At 32.4% G+C, this 14,703-nt stretch overlaps 1 long non-coding RNA gene across 3 annotated transcripts; it reads left to right on the plus strand.

Annotated features, from left to right (window-relative positions):
- The first annotated feature begins 64 nt into the window (after nt 1-64).
- Nucleotides 65-10,988, plus strand: LOC116254655 (uncharacterized). 3 transcript variants are annotated; one of them, XR_004172735.2, is made up of 4 exons: nt 65-153; nt 667-728; nt 1,356-1,479; nt 10,789-10,988. It is a non-coding gene; the product is annotated as an uncharacterized LOC116254655 (long non-coding RNA). The 3 variants fall into 3 exon arrangements; XR_007573438.1 differs by having other exon boundaries at nt 10,795-10,988; XR_004172734.2 differs by lacking the exon at nt 667-728.
- The last annotated feature ends 3,715 nt before the right edge of the window (nt 10,989-14,703 follow it).

Genomic DNA, 14,703 nt, shown 5'->3' on the forward strand with positions numbered 1-14,703 from the left:
CCGAACCTGAATCCCACCCACGTGAAGAGGAAGGCTCGACGATAAGCTCTCCCTCTTCGTCTCTCTCGCTGGTTCGAGTTCGAACGTGACACAGAGGAACACGAGGTGGAAGAAGGTGCAGCGGCGGTGGAGGTGAAGGGTGGCGGCACTACGGTAATCCCCTTTGGTTTCTCTCTGTCTTTTATTTATTCTCCTTCTTTCACACCCTCTATCGCAACTCTGCTCTTCTCCCTCTCTATCCTGAGTCCTCTTGCCTTCATCGTCTCTCGTCATCCTCACCCTCTGCTCTCTCTCTCGCCAGTGTTCTCTCACCTTCACCATCTCGCACTCTCGCATCTCTCTCTGCACTCTCCCTCAACTAACCCTCAATCACAGACTCCTCTGGACCTCTGGTCTCTCGCACTATCTCCCTCCTTCATCTTTACTCCCTCGTCTCTCTCTCTTGCTAGCTCTTTCTCGCTCTGACCGTGTCTCACTCACTTTTGTATTCCCCTCTCTCCCCTCTCAACCAAGCACTCTCTCACGCACGCTCTCTCTTTCTCTTTTTTTTTTTCTATGTAAGTGTGTCTCCCTCAGCGGAACCATCCTCCTCTCAACTGACTCCTCTCTTCTCACGTTAGATTTCTCTTTTACTCATTTTCACCCTCTTTGACGTTGTTGAGTTAGAATGAAGATATGAGAACAGTCTTTTCCCTCGTACCAACGAATAAAGTGACTCTAAAAAAGCGGTGAGCAATGCCCAATCCAGCCTATTTTATTTAATGTTTTCCTGTATCAATAATCATTATTTGAGCATGCTAAATTTAATATTGAATGCATTAAGACACATGATAGAGATTTTATTACATGGGAGAAGGTCCTGCTTTGGAAGGATGAAATCTATGGGTATTTTGTTGGCTGTTATGACATGTAGGGAGGGAGCACCGATGTTCTTTTATAGGTTAAATTATGGTTTGAATGAAAGACATAAAGTTTAAGTTACTAGATGCACGCAAGGGTGCAAAGGAAACACCCTTTTCTTGGTGATTTGTTTGATGTATGTTATTGTTAGTGAAATAGTACAATATCATATTATGATTGCTAATGGGGAAGTAAAATTACAAACCGTAATGCTCCAACATGGTGTTAGGCACATATTAAGTGTCTAATTTATTAATGATGCGCCTAAAGATGCATTTGAGAAGGTTCACGCTTAATGACCTCTTAATTTTGGAAAAAAATTGAAGCAATGTTCTACAGGCCAATTCAAATTATCACACATGCTCGAGTCGATAACCGATGCCTCAATAGTCATATTTCTTAAATAAAATTTAGAGCGAAATAAATAGAAAACTTATTGCTTTGAATTGTTGCAGATACACTGGACACGTCGAGTAGACTTTGAGCGACATGATTTGAAGCTCGAGGCGATTTTGGGTGTTTGTGGCTACGCACAATGGCGGCATTTTAGGCAAATCTTTGCTTGGGGCCAAATGTAGAGTGTGTACTTTTTAGGATCCTTGAATCTTATGATTGTGTTTTGTTACATGATGTGTGATATAATGTGTTTGTTGCCACATGAATGTATGCATATCATTGAATGATTATGAGATTGGTTGAACGTTTTTAAATTATTACGTGATAGCATGTGCATGATAGAAATTATAACTGTTTAGGGTAGATTAGGTAAGATATCGAGTCGAGTATTTCATTAACCTTGATTGCTCATTAGTGAGCATCCTAACATGATATTTTCATATGACTATGAGACAATCAGGGATTGATACTGCTCACTGTGGTTCAACTAAGTTTTTGTATGATGTAACTGTTATGTTTGAATAATGCGAATGCTATAAGATTTTCGTTTAGATTGCTATTGGGCAGTGATGTAATTGGATAAATTTGAAGTGTAGACTTCAAGCAGAAATAGCAGAGTTTTTTGCCAAGAAAAGAGCTAGATACATACATATTATTTTTGAAGAACTACTACAACAATTCCAAGAAAAGAAATTTTGGATTTATAATTCCGATAATTATCAGATAGTATATTCACAATCTACTCAGTACAAAGATGAAAGTCATGAGTTATCAAATTGGCTTGAATCTCTGGCCAAACCAGATAAAGATGCTAGAACCAGAGCAATTAAAAGTCAGATATTGACAACAGAAAGTCTGAAGAAATATTGTCAAATGATGAAACATATTTCAGAACATGAATGTGGAGAATGCTTGAAAGAACCAGAGATTTCTTGTGATGTAAGACTGGAATAGATTCCCAACAAGATAAAAAGGAGATTCTCGACAAGATAAAATAGAGATTTCAGACAAGATAAAAAGGAGATTCCAGACAAAATAAAAAGGAAATTCTCAAATCAACTAAGAAGAAAAAGGAGATTCTGGAGAGATCTATATAAAGGATAGAAAGCCACAAGCTGAGGGATAGGGGCTCCTTTTCTCCTCCTGCTATTCCGTTGCTCAACCCTATTGCTCGCCTCCGCTTCCTGAGGGATAGGGGCTCCTTTTCTCCTCCTGCTATTCCGTTGCTCAACCCTATTGCTCGCCTCTGCCTCCCCAAAGTGGTATCAGAGCTCTAGGCTTTGATACTCTAGGCTAAACAAATATTGAGTGTTATTGTTGAGAGATGTATACTAGATAGTGCTATGGAGTCTGTTCCAGATGCACAAACAAGAATTGCCGAATGTGGCATGAATATCCCCCACAATATAATCTCTCTAAGTTATGTTTGTTCAAGTCACGCACCTTTTATATTTATGGAATAAATAACTGTTCTTCCTGACCATCCTATTTTTCAATGTCTTAGAATTTGTTTTGTGTTGTTTGTGTTTATATTCCTTTACATGTTTAAACACTGAAGTATGATATACCTTTAATGGTAAGAAGAGAGATCTATTTATTTGACTTACACACAATAGGTACAAGTTGTTTCTCCTCCACAGTAGGTACAAGTTGTGAAGGATTGTCAAAAGACAAAGGCAATGTAAGTACCTATTGCGGCAAAGGCCGGAAGGGGAAGATGCCATATGATGAGACAATCTGTAACAGAGGTGTATTGTGTAAAGGGAGAGTAATAAAAGAGCTTCAAACCAGGATAAAGTATATTATATTAGGTTTCTAAACTATGAAGGTTAGGAAAAACAAAACACACAACAACACGCACCAGATTGTAGAAATTGAAAATGGATAGGAAGGAAGAAGTTTTAATTGCAGCAAAATGTGAAAAAATGGTAAGATTAAACAAAGAAAATGATAGAAGTAAACAAAAACAGAAGAACATAATAGAAGAAGGTGTGACATTGACATTATTAAATAAAGATTTAGAAGGAGAAGAAACACAATCTAAACAAAATATTAGACTCTTGGAACATCTAAGACAAATGATAAAAGAAGAACTAGAAAATTCTCAAACGAAATTAAAGCAAACAATAAAGATTGTCCAACAAGACATTAATAATTTAAAAACATAAATAAAAGATCTAAACTCCGAAATAAGCAAGATAAGAACAAAAGTCTATGAAATTAAAATAGATTTAAAAAATCTAAAAGAACAAACACAAACATAATTAAGTATGATAAAGATCAAATGAGGTAGAAATCTTAGGAATAAATAAAATAGATGATTTACAAGATGAAAGTGACAATGATTCAGTAACGTATACAGATTTAATAAGCAACATACACGAAGTTAACATGAATACAATACCTAAAGAAGATGTAAAAGTAAAAGAAGAACTAGGGAGTTCGAGACCGTGTAAACCAACATTCAGAATCACTGAATGGAGTTATTATCATGGAAACCTTGAAAGAAACAAAAAGTTGTGGGAAGCAAGTTAAAAAGAAGTATTTAGGATAATAGCCCATGAACAAGGAATATTAAACCAAGATGGAGCAATTAATATAATGAAAATAATTGAAATATGGCAAACAAAAATGTTAAAACATATAACAAAAGCCAAGATAGACATTAAAAACACAACAAACTATATTGAAAACTCATTTGTTGATAATGTAGAATTATGGTTTGAAGAGATCGAACCAAATTTAAAAAATACCTTACAAAAACAAACAGAGGATGATGGAATTACACTACTACAACCCATAAAGCAATAAAAAAAGAATTCTTATAACAAAAATAGATAAAATAAATGCCAAAAAACAACAAGAATTAGCAAAAAAAAGCACTCTTACAAATAACCTTTTATGATATGTGTTACTTAGATGACTATATACAAACTTTCAATAAAAACTACTATAAAGCAAAACTGAAAAAAGAAGAAAGGGAAGCTGCATTAGAAATATTCTATAGCAGATTACCAAGGACTATTTTAGATAAAATTGTTTAGGCATTTAAAAACAGTTCACCCGAAGAAAGTTTAGGATCCAGGATAGAATATTTAAGAACATGGTACAAAGAACAATGCAGAAAATATATAGAAAAGAAGAAATTCAAACAATATATAAACTCATAGAAGTGTTGTGTGGACTATGAAATCCCAACTTTTCGATGTACCAAACATAAAAAGAAATAAAAAATATAAGGAGTATATTAAATTGTGAAGAAAATATAAATATTATAAAATAAAGTTTAAGAAAAACCAAAAACATAAACAATATATAAGACAATACCCAAAAAAGAGTAAACCATGCAAATGTTATAATTGTAGAAAGTGAACATAAGCTAAAGAATGTAGGACAACTAGAAACCCAAAAACAATAAATCTCTTAGAAAAAGAATATGTATGAATAGAACAATTAGAAAGCCTAGGGATAGATATATCAGAAAATGAAACAATATATGAATCTTAGACAGAAACAAGCTCAAGTGATAACATGGAAGAGACAGTGAAATACCAAATACATACATCTGTAGAAGAATGATAGATAAAATACTAGAAAAACTTGAAGAAATAACATATCATGAAGGACAGAAAATTATACAAATCAAAGATTAATTTTTGATGAAAAACTTTTTGACAAAATAAAGAACAAGGACATTGACATCTGCACAGAAAAAATCTTTAACATACCTAAACTAAGTAAAATTCTTATATTAAAAAATATGCTAAAAAAGGAATTAAAAAAAAAACTATGTATATAATAGTAGAGAACATGTAATAGATATTATGCAAGCAAAGGGAACAACTAAAGTACCCCTGATAAGCAAAGAAGGTGTAAAAGAAGAACTTAAACATATAAAACATAAAGAACCTATGAAATATATATAACTTGGAGGAATTGAAATATTCATAAAAGTCTGTTTTAAAGAAGGAATAAATACACCATTAGAATTATATTTAGCTGATGACAAAATAATATACCCGCAAGATAAAGCAATTATATCCAAATTGAAAGGAAATTTAATTTATCAAAAGGTAAAATTCATAATAAAACCAAACTACTATCTCATTAACAGATGAAAATATAAACAAAAGTTTAGTATTATATTGGAAATTATCAGGAATTGAACTAGAAAAAGGTAATAAAGTCATCACAGTTAAAGCAAAAAGTATATATGTTATAACCAATAAACACAAAATTTCAGCAAAAAGAAAAGACAGTGATAGCATAACTATAGAAGATTCTTTCCAAAATTTAATCAAAGTTATTGAAGGAAAAGAAGGATATTACTTGGGAAATAACGAGAACAAAGAACTCAAAATCATTGAAAAAAGATTAAGTATATGTGACCCAATAGGAGAGCCATCAATCAGAAAAACCAATCAACAATTTAAGATACAAGGCCTAATAGATGGATAAATCCAAGAAATACTAATTGACACAGGATCTCAGGAAAATTATATTACACTAGATTTAGTAAAATTAAACCACTTACCAAGTAGCCATATGTACAAAGACATACAAGGAAACATTATAGATAGTCTTGGATTGGTGAGTAAGTTAGTAACCTTAGGACAACAAGATATAAGAATAACTTTTGAGATACAAAGACAAAGAAGTAATAACAAAACACAAGTTATATTTGGAGCAAAATGGCTAAATAAAATGGAAGATTACAACATAACTAAGGAATTAGTGAAAATAGAAACACAAAACAAACAATTTATAGATAAGTTAACACTACTAGTTATAGATAGATACAGCTAGACTTGTTTATAGAAGAAAACTCTTACGATATAAATAGGGAAGTAGACGAATGCTATGATGAATACAACACAGATTAAAATAGAAAAAGAAAAATTTATATATATTTTAATTAAGATAATAATAGAAGGATACCAAAATAGATACTACACTTCTTTTATAGACATTGGTGCATAGATAAATCTCTGTAGAGAAAATTGGCTACCTAAGGAAAAATGGGAAAAAACAAAATTATTAATAGGTAACATATTAGAACAAAAATCTAGAAACATAAAAATCCAAATATGGGATAACAAACTAGTAATAGGAGAAATATATGCCTATAATGGATTACAAGCCAAAAACATGATATTAGGACAATAATTTCTTAACAGATACTTACCATTAACCCTAACAAACAAATATTTAACGCTAACAACACCCTGCAAACACAAGGTACCAGCATTAATATTCAAAAATATGATAAAACAAGACACACCATGGATTAAAGGGGACAATCATGTAACTCAGTGGCTTGAAAGAAAACAAGTTAACATAATAAGATATGAAATATTCGAGATAAATCAGTTAAGATTAATAGAAAAAGAACTAGAAGAGTTATCCTCAGAAAATTCACTAAAATTCTGGGAAAAACATAAAACATATGTAAAAATATAATTAACAAATGAAGACAAAATTGTACAACAAGCACCATTGAAATATGTTACAGATGATCTAAAAGAATTCGAAATGCATATAACCGAGCTCTTAAAAGAAGGATATATACACAAATCAGAATGAAAACATAGTAGTCCAACAATTATTGTTAATAAACACAATGAAGAAAAAAAGAGGAACAACAAGAATGGTAATAGATTATAGAAACTTAAATGCAAAAACCAAAACATATAACTACCCAATACCCAACAAAATCTTAAAACTAAAACAAATTTCAGGGTATAATTATTTTAGTAAATTTGATTGCAAGAGCGGTTTTTACCATTTGAAACTAGATGATGACAGTAAAAAGTTAATAGCATTCACCGTATCCAATGGATTTTATGAATGGAATGTGTTACAATTTTGATATAAAAATGTCCCACGAGATATCAAGCCTTTATGGATAAACAATTCAGCAGTTTAAGGAACTGTGTAATCTATATAGATGATATACTATTGTACAGTCACACTTTAGAAAAACATCATAAGCTTTTATTAGATTTTATTACATATGTAAAGAAAGCAGGAATATCCTTAAGTAAAAAGAAAGCATGTTTATGTAAAAATCAGATAGAATTTTTAGGAATCGAGATAGACAAAGCAGGAATAAAAATGCAAAATCACATCATTTCTAAAATAGGAATCTATGAATATTTGGATACTAAATAGAAACTTCAAGCATTCTTAGGATTAGTAAATCAAGTAAGAGAATATACACCAAATTTAGTAGAATACTATCTACCATTACAACAAAAACTTAAGAAAAATAGTGAATATAATTGGAATGATAAAGATAAAAAAAATTATACAAAAAATACAAACCCTTTGTAAAAACTTTCCAAAATTAGAATTTCCTGATGAAACAAAAGAATTCATATGGATAATCGAGATAGATGCATCAGACAAAAGCTACATATTAGTACTAAAATATAGATATCACAACTCTAAATCAGAGTACTTATGCAGATATCATTCAGGAAGCTTCAAAGATAATGAAATTAAATGGGAAATAAATAGGAAAGAATTAAAAACATTATATTATGCATTGTTACATTTTGAAATTTATGTTGTGTTTATACATTTCATAGCTAGAACAGACAATACAAAAGTAAAATTTTGGCTTTCAGCAAAACTAGATGATTCGATTGTAGAAAAAGAAATCCGACGTTTGGTCAATGATATCAGATTATTTGATTATGATATTGAGTTATTAACAACCGAAAAAAATGGTCTAGCAGATTTGCTATCAAGAAGACCCATATGAGAAGAGAAAGATACATAGAAAAACAAGATACTACTGAGCACACACCTACTTTGTTAGGGACGTATGTGCCAAGTCTCATGGTCACAGGATTTTTGACAAAAACTTTTGTTGCAGGAAGTTCGTGAAGAAATAGTAACACTCAAACTACAGTTACTAGAAACAACGTCGAAAGTAGCAGCTCTGGAAGAAGAAGTGAAAACAAAAAAAGCCAAGCTACAAGAAGAGGGCATAGCTAAAATAAAAAAAGAACAAGGACAGAAAGAAAAAGCCAATCCTCAAAAAGAAGGCAAGGAAAAAAGGAGAAAAAGACATGGTACAAAAAGAAGTCGTACAAAAAAAAGCACAATTCTTCAAAAATCTAAATTTAAATGAAAAGTTTACCCCAACAATAAAAAAACCTGCACCAATACAGTTTATCCCTCCACATACAGTTTATCCCTCCACAGATACAGATCTATACAGAGACAGTCTAACTACACAAAAAATCCAACCAAATTTACACCATAACCAATAGCTAAAGCAACCACCAATAGCCAAAGTCACCCATTTCTTAAATATGAACCCAAGACAAAAAGACACCGAGCCTACTTATGGATATTCAACTATATCCCTCCAAAGCTTTAACAAGTTATATGGATACCCAAAAACCAATTCAAAATTAATCCAAACAACCTACAATTATGGATTGTTACACACTGTCTACATGATAGATGCCACAAAATTAGAGGAATATGAGAGATATATAAGTATGCCAGACGATTCATCCGGATAACCAAAGTAGACTTGATATATGTGAGATTCTATTCAGCTATGGCAGCAGTTACCAGAGACAAGATATACCCACCAGTCCACTATATTAAAATTGGATTAGCTAAAGGAATGATACCAACAGAGCCACAGGAAGAAGCAGAGATACTCCAAGCAGAAATAGCGAAGTTTTTTGGCAAAAAAAGAGCTAGATACATACATATTATTTTTGAAGAACTATTACAACAATTCCAAGAAAAGAAATTGTGGATTTATAATTTTGATGATTATCAGATAGTATATTCACAATCTACTCAGTACAAAGATGAGCGTCATGAGTTATCAAATTGGCTTGAATATTTGGCCAAACCAGATAAACTTACCAGAACCAGAGCAATTAAAAGCCAGATAATGACAACAGAAAGTCTAAAGAAATATTATCAAATGCTGAAACATATTCCAGAACATAAATGTGGAGAATGCTTGAAAGAGCCAAAGATTTCTTATGATGTAAGACTGGAATAGATTCCCAACAAGATAAAAAGGAGATTCCTGACAGATAAAATAGAGATTTCAGACAAGATAAAAAGGAGATTCTCAAATCAACTAAGAAGAAAAAGGAGATTCTACAGAGATCTATATAAAGGATAGAAAGCCACAAGCTGAGGGATAGGGGCTCCTTCTCACCTCCTGCTATTCCGCTGCTCAACCCTGCTGCTCGTCTCCACCTCCACCTCCCCAAAGTGGTATCAAAGTTTTAGACTTTGATACTCTAGGCTAGACACATATTGAGTGTTATAAGATATTGTTGAGACATATATACTAGATAGTGCTATGGAGTCTGTTCTAGATGCACAAACAAGAATTGCCGAATGTGGCATGGATATCCCCCACAATATAATCTTTGTAAGTTATGTTTGTTCAAGTCATGCACCTTTTACATTTATGGAATAAATAACTGTTCTTCCTGACCATCCTATTTTTCAATGTCTTAGAATATGTTTTGTGTTGTTTGTATTTATATTCCTTTATCCAATTGTTATTTTGATATGCATAGCTCCTTTTTTATTGTTGTGTCATTTCACCTCGACGTTTTACGTTTTAACAAAAAAAAATTATTTGGGGGTTCAAAAGGGTTAGGGTGCAACATTAAATATGATATTTGAAATAATTTTTCAAATCTAACCTTAGTAAGGATAGGTTGATGCAAAATATATATTATGTTGATCATTTTTTAGGTTATAATAATGTTTTTATAATAAGCAAAAATTAATAAAAATTCATAGCTCTTGTAGCATTAATATTTTGATAATAGAAGAATATCACCATTTTACATAAAAATAATTTGATTCAAAGCATGTTTTATATCAAAATAGTTTTTATAAATATATTAAGATATTTGTATTTTATTCACAATAGTTTTTTAACAAAAAATCAAAGGGTCTGGGTTTTATCCCTGACCTAAGTGTTTGGTTTCGACCAATTTCTCTCTCTCTCTCTCTCTCTCTCTATATATATATATATATATATATATATATATATATATATATATATATATATATAATCTTGTCGGCCAGCCATATGCTCAACCTTACTTGTAATCATAAAATGGGTTTTTCTTTTTGTGCCTCGATTTATGCGATCTTGTCATCTTATTTATTCTCTATTGTGTATAAAGGCATGAACTTTATAGTATTTATTCAATCTGTGAGCTATTTTTGTTTGAACTTCATACCTCTGTTGTAGGAGTTGAAGACAACAAAGAATCTTGTGATTTTTCATTGTTATGGATATAAAAATAAACATTTATTTTCATGACTTACTTTATTTCATATATTATTGGCTTTTCCTTTTCCATTTTGCTTAGTGGTTTTGATTGTTCGTAAATCACTTTACATTTTTTTGAACTTCTTTATTTTGTCGTCTCCATTATATTATGTTATTCTATATAAATCATGTTCTAAACTTATTTGCTAAAGTTGTAGGTGGCCCGAAGCGGACATTATGCAACAAATTTGGGTTCTATTCGAATCCTTTTTGGTGGTGAAGATGTCAAACGAAGGAAACTGAATCATCTTCATATGTTTGATCTGAAAGTCTGAATGACTAACTATGCAAAATGGATATTCATGAAGAATAATTATATTGGCTAAATCAAGTCAGTTTTTATCGGAATTAAACTTGAAAGTATCAGTAGTACATTTTTCATCATTAGTCTTTTCACTAATGACAAGGTGTTGTTGGCCTAATTCTAAGTTAGCTATTTTAAGACATGCCTTAAATGATTATTTAAACGTATGGTGTCCATCTTACTATTAGAATCCATAAATACTTTACACTGTTGACAAACAACACGTTGAATACATGTTTTGTTTGTTGTCATACTAAACCCCTTCCATAGAGTTGATCTTAGTGACTTGGCTTTTGTAAGAAGCATGTCAGTTTTTATATTGTTAGTAAAGGTAGAACTAGAAGCATTTCCACCAATATTGTATAATCCATATGCTCCATATATAAAAAATAGAAATAAGCAAATGGATAATTTATGACATGACAAATGCACTTGACAACCAGCTGGAGAGAGTATAAAAAAACATGAGTTGTAGATTCAAATAGTTCGAGAATAACAAATGCACACAACATTCATTTTTTGCATGCACACAACTTCAACTAAACAAATCTCAAATTCAAAGTTTAGACTAGACCATGTTAAAGATGATCAATCTAAGTATTCTATTAATCGACAGCTTGGTAGTCTTTATATATATAGTCAATATATATTAACATTTACTTAGATGTTATTGTAGGTTAACATGAATTGGGTTTGAATCAGCTGCCAATTTGCTAATTTGGTTATGAGCCAAGCAAAAGACTACTATATCCAGCAGACCATTTGCCTAGATGCAGGCTCTTACCAACTTATACCACTAAAGATATGTTCTAGCTGAATCAGTAGTACATATGAATTTCTCTTTCACACCATACTAAGCATGCCTCTAGCTCACACTTGTGATCGTCAAGCATTTCAATACCAACTCAGCTTGCTTTAACTGAATAAAAATTCAAGGTGTTAGCTAAAGCAAGAATATAGCATAGATGACTTTTTATCATGAAATTGGCAACATAATGGTATGCATAAACTTTGACCAGCATGTAATCCATTGAGAAATGATAGTAGCCAGTGACCAAACCAAACCAAACCAATGACCTTGTTGTGTCAAATTAGACGGTCATGTATATAGCATACATATGCGATCTGCATGTGTATGCATGAATATAGACCAAATAGTGCACTCTCATTTGGATATTAGGAATAAGTGAAAGAGAAATAAATAATCCACTTAATATCCTAAGTTTTGTACAAGGAAAAAGCTCATGCATGAACACCAATATGTTGCTCATATTTTCTATTTCCAAATTCTTAGGAGCCCAGCATGGTAGTTGGCCCATATGAGCACATCAAGAACAAAAACCTGTAGATTCTTCTTTCCTTCCTGAAGAGGCCAAAGTAATAGAACAGAATCTTATGAATCTAGCACTAAGCAATGGGTTCAAATTCGTTGAACAGGTTATTTAGGAGATGCCTTGTCAACAAGAAACAATAAAAAAGAATAAGAGAAAACAAGAAATGGTTACTCGACATAGATCATCTGTTATCCCTTAATGGGAGCTACAAAATGAGATGATCCCTGTGGTGTGACATTGTACAAGTCCTCTTATCACAATTAACAATGGAAATCCTCATCATTTTTCTGGTTGCTTGCTTTATTCACTTGTCAATAGGCACATGCAGATCAAACATCATTTGGATTCATAAACAATAAGAACAAAGAATGTTGAGTCACCACAATGCAATCCATGACCATTCAAGCACAGTGTTGATTCCTCTAGATCGTGCTCATGAACTCAAAACCAATGAGTAATGTATGAGTTGAATATGGATATGATGTGCCCCTACAATCTTATTCAAACTGAACAATAAAAGAGGCTCCTCTAATAGAAATAGAATAAGAAGGGGGTTCATAAGATGAGTGTAGCTTATCTCTAGTTCTTTCAATAAAGAAAAAAAAAAGTCAATGACTGCGCATAGGTGCCATGTTATGTGGTGGAGATTACAATTTTACATGAATTTCCATCTCCCATCTGATGATGAAGCTTTGCTTATTTCTCTTTTGAGTATCAATGAATCAAATAATCTTTCCCTTCTAATTTTTGCCTCTTCTTCCCTCTTTCTCTGTACAAACTTTTTCTGCCATAATGGTTTACCTCCTACTATTTTACCAATTGTACACAATACAAATTCAATTATATATTCATTTTCATCTATAATGGTTCAACCTCCTATTATTACCAATCAATTTACAATACATATTACACAAAACTGTTGTCCAGGAATCCAACATGGAATGTATAACTGTGGATGCTCAATGTAGCCCAATTATATGATGTCAACAACTATCTGCAAAATTGCACACTAATAATCTATGAGAACTTTACATACATTTTATAGTAAAAAAAAAAAAGAACTTTCAATTTTGACACATGAATACACCATGCTTGTTCTTGTTTTATGTGCCATACATATGCCTAGCACACTTATCTTAAATCAGAAATTGAATGTTCATGTTGTTAGTCTAGAAAAAATATGTTTATATGCTCCAATTCCCAAGTTGTCTGGCTTTTCCATTGATTGGTTAGCATGCCAACTAGTAGTTGCTCACTGTACCGTAGAAATAGGCAAGTAAGTTGTTCATGAAGTCATAAAAGGTTCATACAAGTGAACTACAGACAATCATGACTTTTCAACAATGTAATGAAGCACCCAAACACCAGCAAACCAAAATTATGGTCCTTGACAAGAATAATAACATACAGGTTTGCAAGAGGTACCTGGAGCTCTATTGATAATATGTGTTTAACAAGAAGCTTGATATCAACATGAAGCACCTCATCTTTAGTTTGCTCAATGTTACTTTCTAGAGGAGCTGCAAGACCTATTCATAAATGAAGTCATAATTCTTATTCATTACCAATGGCTTCCTTGTATAAAAAAAATCAGCATTATGATCTCTGTGATGTACAAATTACTATTACCGAATAAGTTTCTTTGTGAGATTATTTATCAGTGCGACTCAACTATAAAAATGGATTATTTATAGTTCACACGTCGTGTTATAATATAGAACAAGAGCATCAAAAGGTCATGCTGAAATAGTTTCTCCTCTACATTCGCCACTCGTTGTCATCAACAGTAGAAATTAGTCTTTGACATAAGAAGTCCTACATTAAGCCAATGTTGTGAGAAGCGTACGCTTCTCACAAAAAAGTACGAGTCAAGGCGTTTTTAAGGAAAAACGCCTTGAGGCAGTGGTTTGAGGCGCACGTCTCCCTAAGGCGTGCGCCTCATGTATGTGAGGCTAATGCCTTTCACATTGGCACGCTTCTCCTTGAGGCAGACGCCTCAAGGACAAATTCATTTAGTGGTTTTCAATGTAAAAAATTAAAATTAAACAACCTTAGTAGTTACAAAAGTTAGTTTATTTAGTGGCTTTTAGTGTAACCCTAATTAAACTCTCTTTCTATTTCTAACTGTCTTTTTCTCAAATATCAATCCCAAATCACCCGTCCCCACACTTTTCTTCAAAAAGGAGCTTTCTTCTCCACGGCTAAGAAGGTGAAAGGGCACGTCTGCTTCAAGGGCTGCAAGGCACTCTCCAACTCACATGAGAGTTTAAATGTCTTCCTTCTTCCTGTTAGCATATAATACAATAGTTTAGTGATATTGAAAGTCTGGTATGCCTTAGCCCCATCCTGTTAGTGTACAATGGTTTATAGATATTGTCAGCCACGTATGAGGTATGCCTTGGCCCCTTACGTTGTTCTGATTAAAGTCT

Source organism: Nymphaea colorata, chromosome 5 (assembly GCF_008831285.2).
Source record: "Nymphaea colorata isolate Beijing-Zhang1983 chromosome 5, ASM883128v2, whole genome shotgun sequence".
In the NCBI taxonomy this organism is placed as follows: Eukaryota; Viridiplantae; Streptophyta; class Magnoliopsida; order Nymphaeales; family Nymphaeaceae; genus Nymphaea; species Nymphaea colorata.